Below are 7,500 nucleotides of genomic sequence, written 5' to 3'. Positions count from 1 at the left end.
CCATGACCGTTCTAAATGGATGCTGGTAATCCAACTTTCGTTTACTCAACAGATTCCAGGAATGGGAAGGAACAGTCTCATTCTATTTTGGAATAATCCAAACATTTTACGTAATATGTTATTCTTTGTGATTTCACTCGCGAGATGAACTGCATTGCGAGGTATTTGTTACGCTAACAATGCTTAAGCTTTACTTGGCTGTTTTAATTGCTTATGTCATTGTTGACTCTTTAGAGCGTATTCCTTTTGCCTTAATTCCTTTGGTAAATATTTTTTATATCGGGTTTGAAACTGGCTCTTTGAAAATTGACAACAAACATATTTTTCGTAAACTGCTTTTTTTGCTTTTACACTTTTCGATTCAAGTCTTTGTTTTTATTCATGCACAAACTGCTCTGACTAATTCATTTACTGGTACAACGCCGAAAGAAAAAAATACCTTTCCTCCAGTATATCTTTAGATATATATATATATATATATATATATATATATATATATATATATATATATATATACATGTGTATATATATGCATATATATGTGTATATATATATATATATATATATATATATATATATATATATATATATATATATATATATATATTACGCATTGGTTACTATTTTCCTTTTTATTTTTTCTTCTATCCTAGTGTGAAAATTGCGTAGCTGCTCTTTCATCTGTTATGTAATCGAGTGTCGCCTTTTACATGGCGTTTATTTTCGTAGTTTGCAAGATAGACGGATAGACAGATATGCAGATGAAGTAAGAAATAGGGAGGATAAAATAATGAGAATGTAGGTTGAGAGAGAGAGAGAGAGAGAGAGAGAGAGAGAGAGAGAGAGAGAGAGAGAGAGAGAGAGAGAGATTTGTAAAAAACTACACTACAGCTCTCCGATCTTTATGCTGCAATTTCTTTTCCAGTTCCCCTTCTTCTTCTTCCTCCTTCATTGCCAGTCACCAACTTACCCTTCGACTGCCCCTCGTCCTTTTAAAGCCATTTTCAATAAACAGTGACCCATTAAAGTCCTCCGTAACGCCCGTCGTCATCTGCCATCAACTACAATGGGCAGAGAGGGAAAGGGTGGACAGCAGCATAAAGTCAAGGCAGAGTTGAGAAAAAAACACGCACTACAAAAAACGCGCGCTCTCTCTTTTCTTTTGTTCCCTCCTTTTTTATTCTTATTTTTTTTTTGTTAGAAGACTGGCTTTGGCTCAACCCGGCACGTACTCTTGGATCTTGCTTAGACTCAGCCTGACACGTACTTTTGCATCTTGCTCAGAGTCAACCTGGCACGTTTTCTTACATCTTGCTTAGACTCAACCCGGCATGTACTCTTGCATCTTGCTTTGGCTCAACCCGGCACGTACTCTTGCATCTTGCTTCGACTCAGCCAGGCACGTACTCTTGCATCTTGCTTAGACTCAACCCAGCACGTACCCTTGAATCTTGATCGATCCTCGTAAGCAGGCTTGAATTAAGGTCTTTTTTTTATTCGTACACAGGCGAACTTTTTGTCTTATTAGACTAGGCTACATTCAGGCAGTCCAGCCAGTCTTGGTCTCTCGGTATTTTCGTCCACGATTAAGAAATACCCGAGTCTCTCTCTCTCTTTCTTTCTCTCTCTTTATCTACGTAATTAAGTCAACCAGGACTCGAAAACATTTACTCTCTTTCTCAATTGCGTCTGTCGCTGTCTTTTCCTGTGTATTTGTCCATTAGGGAACGGCACAATTCTCTCTCTCTCTCATTTCTCATAGTGTCAGTAGATTCAAATAGACTTTAGAGCTGCAATACTTATCAGGGAAAGTCACAAAGTTACATATTTCCTTTTAACCCGTTCAGGTCACTTGCAAGCTGCAACGTTGCATTTGATCTCTCTCTCTCTCTCTCTCTCTCTCTCTCTGCCTTTATCTCCATTCTTTGTAGTGCATCTGCAGTAATGTTAACGTTCCCCTCCTATTCTCTCCTCTCTTTTTTTTCTTCCTGCGTTCCTCCTCTTCCTCCTTTCAGATGTAAATGAGAAGGTGTGCATTGTTATTTCACTTTGTTCCTCTAATTCAATAGTCTCTGGAATTGCAATGATAGCGATGTAATTATTTTGGCATCGGTTTGTCGAAGCGAGACGATGAACCAGTGTTTGGATACGTCAAGACGCATTTTCCTCGAATGGAATTGTTTTTATTCTTTAATGAAATTGCGCCTGTTTTGCCGTGCGAAAGTTTTTCGATTAAGAGTGACAAGGCCCACGGACAATGTTGGAGACTCTCTCCTCTCTCTCTCTCTCTCTCTCTCTCTCTCTCTCTCTCTTCCTGACTGCTTGGAGGGAGGTTCTCCTCGGGCTCAAGGGATAACTTTATTCATGGGAGGAATTCTGGAAATTCCAGGAAAAAGAAAAGAAAAAAATACAAAGCCATTTGAATGAAAAAGAATGGGAGAATTTGTGTGTGTGTTTGCTGTTCCTAATTTTCTACTGTGGATAAATAAGAAGAAGTTTTGGCAGGGAGTTAGAGCATTTTCACGGCCATTGCTTCGTTTGATCTGTGACACATGATAAAACGTAGCTGCTTTGGTAATTGTAGAATGTAACTGATACTATTTTCTTTTTTGGTATGGAGGGAAATTGCCTTCATGCAATATCTCTATAGCTATCTGTTCAGTCTTAACTTATGTTTAAGAATATGTTCTGTTTTATTTTTTGAAATTCATTATTTCCATTTCAGGAATCCTGATACTCAGTGCTCTCTCTCTCTCTCTCTCTCTCTCTCTCTCTCTTATGTGCTATTTGTTATTTTTCTCGATTTGGAAAAAAAATGTGGAGGAATTTAAAAGAAAGCTAGACAAAATCATTAAGAGGACACTGTGAATGAACATTAAAACCTGCTCCTAGAGATAAGTGAGCGCACGATGTCTCCTCTTAGGATGGACTAACAAGTCTTTGAGATATCCCAATCCTTGTAACTACTTGTAACTCCTTGTAATTAAAACAGAGGGTTTTTAAATAACACCGAACAAATAGAAATGAAAATGTTTTTCTTTCTCGTTATCCAGGGGACCCATTTGTTGGATGTCATTATTCAAGTCAGCGAACCCTTTAAATGTTGCTTTGTTTGTTGTTTTTTAAAGATTAAATGATACCTATTTTGTTTTTGGCAGTGCTCACTTAATTACGCATTTCACAGGTTTTGTGATAAACAGTTATGGAATGTGGTCTACAACAATGGAAAAGATTAATGAATTTTTTTTTACCGCTTTCATATCATAACGGCTGGGAAACCTCTTTCTCTCTCTCTCTCTCTCTCTCTCTCTCTCTCTCTCTCTCTCTCTCTTTCTCCATATGTATACATACACACACACACAAACGTATACATACATGTATACTATTAACGGATGACAAATTCCTATTATCTCCAGAAAAAGAATTCTTTAGTCCTCATAATAAAATGTTTCGACCTCAGATGGGAAAGAAAATGGCATACCAAATAGGAGAGAGAGAGAGAGAGAGAGAGAGAGAGAGAGAGAGAGAGAGAGAGAGAGAGAGAGAGATTTTAGAGTATATTCTCACTTTATTTTGTAAACTGAACGAACAACTTAGTCTTCATTTCGTAGACTAGACGGAGTCAAATAAAGTCCATCTCAGGTAATAAAGTTTTCTGTACAGCGTATAATGTATGAAACTCTCAGCCGCGGCCGATGAAACTGTCATCCACAGCCCCGGTGGTAGCCTTCGTTGTTAGTGTCTATAGCGGTGCCTGACGCACGATCGTGAATAACGTTAATTTTATATAGAATAAAAACTAATGAGGTTAGACCGCTATGTTACAAAGTCAAAGTGCCAAAGTACTTAGTTCCGTACCAAAGTCATTACAAATATTGCATCTCTTGAATTGTAGTTAATTTTTCGTTTTACGACGAGATAAGACTATTATTATCAGATAATCATAATAAAACTAACGATGCTTACTTTGATTTCTAATATGCTTTTATATCTAGTGTATACAAAGGGTAACATTGCAGCCCAATAAAATCAGAAATATAGCAAAACATAACAGTACTGAACATCAGAATGCGTTTAATGCAATGGTTGAAAAAACTGGTGACACTAACAGTTTAGAGAGAGTAATTAGAAAAATATATAGAATAATAACATTTTATTTCCTGGAACTGTAGGATTGCATGAACAAAAATAACCACTATTCCTATCACCAATAATGCCCAAACATTATTTAAGTAGTCAGGATTATTAGGTTCGAAGCGCCACCTTTCATTTTGGTATAACATATCGTACGTTATCTTTATTATCAATGCTATGTAAATTTCAATAGGTATTGTTATCATAGCTAATATTTTAATGATTAAATGTCTCATGAATCAAAAACCATCTTGAGTGATGCATATATGTAATATTCTCCTTCAGCTGGTTATAAAAAAAACTTACATAACTTTGCTCGAACTGTAGTAGTCCCATACTTTATCTTTTTTTAACCTAGTCGGTCGTCTTGCCAAAAAGCTATTTTTACCCGCCACAGTGCGCAAATTTCTTCTTTCCTTAACTAATTCTGGCATCCGCTAACGGTAGTACACTTTATAGTGCGCTGGAGTACGAGCAGATACACGAAACAAACAGTATTGGCAGGTTATATCATTAGTTGCGGATTTCTCTTTAATTTGTGACGAGTGGTTCTGTTTTTTTTTTTGGGTTTTTTCACTATTTCCTGTCATCCGTCTCTCCACGGGAGTTTCGTTTCTCCTGCATCCTCGCCGAAAAAAGTGGGACAAAAAGATGCGTTCTTTTCAGTTTGCTTATTTGAGAATATCTGCAAAAGATGTCTCGATGGCTTATAGGATGAATCTGACTGGGAATTTGTAGAGGGAGTGGAAATATATATATATATATATTATATATATATATATATATATATATATATATATATATATATATATAAATATATATATATATAATATATATATATATATATATAGTATATATATATATATATATATAATAGATAATAATTTACATGTATATATAATAATATATATATATATATATATATATATATATATATATATATTATATATATATATATATATGATTATATATATACATAAATTTTATTGTATAAGAACAGAAGATTTAATTCACTGCTATTAGTATACTTCACTGAAGACACCGTAAGTATTTAAGTATAGAGTTTCTTGTCACAACAAACAATTTCTTGTCTCTCTTCTTTCTCTTCTTTTATATATATATATATATATATATATATATATATATATATTATATATATATATATATATATATATAATATATATATATATATATATGTGTGTGTGTGTGTGTGTGTGTGTGTGTGTGTGTGTGTATATGTATATATACACACACTATATATAAATTTATCACGCACACACACACACACACACGCACACACACACATCACATATATATATATATTATATATATATATATATATATATATATATATAATATATAGATATATATATATATATATATGTGTGTGTGTGTGCGCTGTGTGTGTAAGTTTATATACACTACCGTCGTAGATGTGAATCTGAATAGACAGAAGAGAGAGAGAGAGAGAGAGAGAGAGAGAGAGAGAGAGAGAGAGAGGGGTACGAAAATTTTCCCATTTTTTGCTCGTGTGAATGAAATATCTCTCCATTCCCTCCTGCACAATTTAAAATATATCATTCTAGTTTTCTCTCTTACTGAGATTAATTAGTACTCACAAGTAAGATCGTGATCAAGTATGAGGTTAACTCTTTTTCCTCGTTTTTTGTCATTCTTGAATTTGACAGTTTCTGCTATCTATAATTCCGTAACGGAATAAATTTGGGAAATATGAGAAAGTAGAAAACTAAAACGTAAAAGGAGCTTAAGGGTTCTTACAATTATTAGTCTTTTTCCTTTCTTCCCTCTTTCACACCCTTCCCTCTTTCCCACTCTCATTTCTCTTTCTCTGTTCTCCTTCTTCTCTCCCATCTTCTTTCTCTTTATTTTAATTTTCGACCAATGCTGCTGGTTTTCTGGGACACAAAAATCGAAATCTGAAAATGAATCCGTTGAGTTCTCTTTTTCTCTAGATTTTTTTATGAAAGTGAAATCAGCCGGATCTCTCTCTCTCTCTCTCCTCTCTCTCCTCTCTCTCTCTCTTCTCTCTCTCTCTCTCTCTCTTTCTCCTTAAAAACGAACGTGGTACCAATTAAGTTTGTTCATGTGCTATTTTTGAATGATTATTTTAAACTCTTGAAATAAAAACCTCCCGCTGAGCTCAGATGTACTTCATACATCTATGTTAAATAAAAACTTCAATTTCTTTTTAGATGCTCAATGATTAAATTTTTCAGATCTCAAGAATTGAAAAGATAGCCAGTCTGAATATAGAGTACGTATGAAAATGGATTAATATTATCAACCAACGGGGATGAAAAACACTATATTTACGAACGAATATTAAACTACTGCTTGAACCCTGAATGTTTTTGAAGTAAGGATCTAAAAAAAAAAGAAAATATAAAACACGTGCGTGGAAATTCTGGAAGCATAAAAGACTAGGAATAGTCTGGAAAAAATAGAACGTTTTAAAAACGTTTTAAAGGTCGTCTAAAGTAAGATCTATAAATACCACCTAACCACCCAACGTTTAGATGACTTTATTATTTTAGCTGTCAAAAATAAGAATAGGAGACTGAAATTTCAGCCAAAAATGAATGAAGAAGAGGAACACTGGCTTGACCAATAATTGTGTGTGTGTGTGTGTGTGAGTTGAGAGAGAGAGAGAGAGAGAGAGAGAGAGAGAGAAAACTAAATGAAATAAAATATAGCTTCCAAATTCGTGTAAGAATAAATAGAAGGATGACAACCGCTTTTCTCTTTCTCTCACCCTCCGCCATTCCCCGCACCTCCCGCCCCCTGCCCATCCTGCATCCCCCTGCCCCCCCGCCTAATTTCTCTATCTCTCTCAGGACTCTGGCCAGCAAGCACACCCTTTGAATTTATTTGGGTTTTTGGGTTTTGAGGGCCAAAGAGGATAAGAGAAGGAAACGCTTCTAGTTTGGACGATAATCTTTCTTTTCTCTCTCTTTTCTCTCTCTGTCTCTGTCTCTCTCTGTCTCTCTTTCTCTCTCTCTCAATTGATTGAAAAAGCAATCGTTCGATTTATACATCTGGTTTTCCTTCTCTTCCGTATTATAGCATGATATGCTCCAATGTATTTGGATTCTGTGTGTGTGTGTGTTGTGTGTGGTGTGGTTCTCATATATATATATATATATATATATATATATATATATATATATTATATATATATATATATACATATGTTTTATATATATGTATACACACACACACACACACACACACACACACACATATATATATATATATATATATATATAGATATATATATATATATATAATATATATCTAATAAAAGGAGCCCATAAAAATACCAAAATGTAGAGAGAAAAGTACTAT

At 34.5% G+C, this 7,500-nt stretch overlaps 1 protein-coding gene across 2 annotated transcripts in view; it reads left to right on the top strand.

Annotated features, from left to right (window-relative positions):
- The window catches only part of LOC135207053 (serine/threonine-protein kinase PRP4 homolog), a 92,711-nt gene that overhangs the window by 22,215 nt on the left and 62,996 nt on the right, over positions 1–7,500 (top strand). The gene's annotated exons all lie outside the window — the stretch shown is intronic.

This window comes from Macrobrachium nipponense, chromosome 31 (assembly GCF_015104395.2).
Source record: "Macrobrachium nipponense isolate FS-2020 chromosome 31, ASM1510439v2, whole genome shotgun sequence".
In the NCBI taxonomy this organism is placed as follows: Eukaryota; Metazoa; Arthropoda; class Malacostraca; order Decapoda; family Palaemonidae; genus Macrobrachium; species Macrobrachium nipponense.
This window is presented reverse-complemented; position numbering and strand designations above follow the sequence as displayed.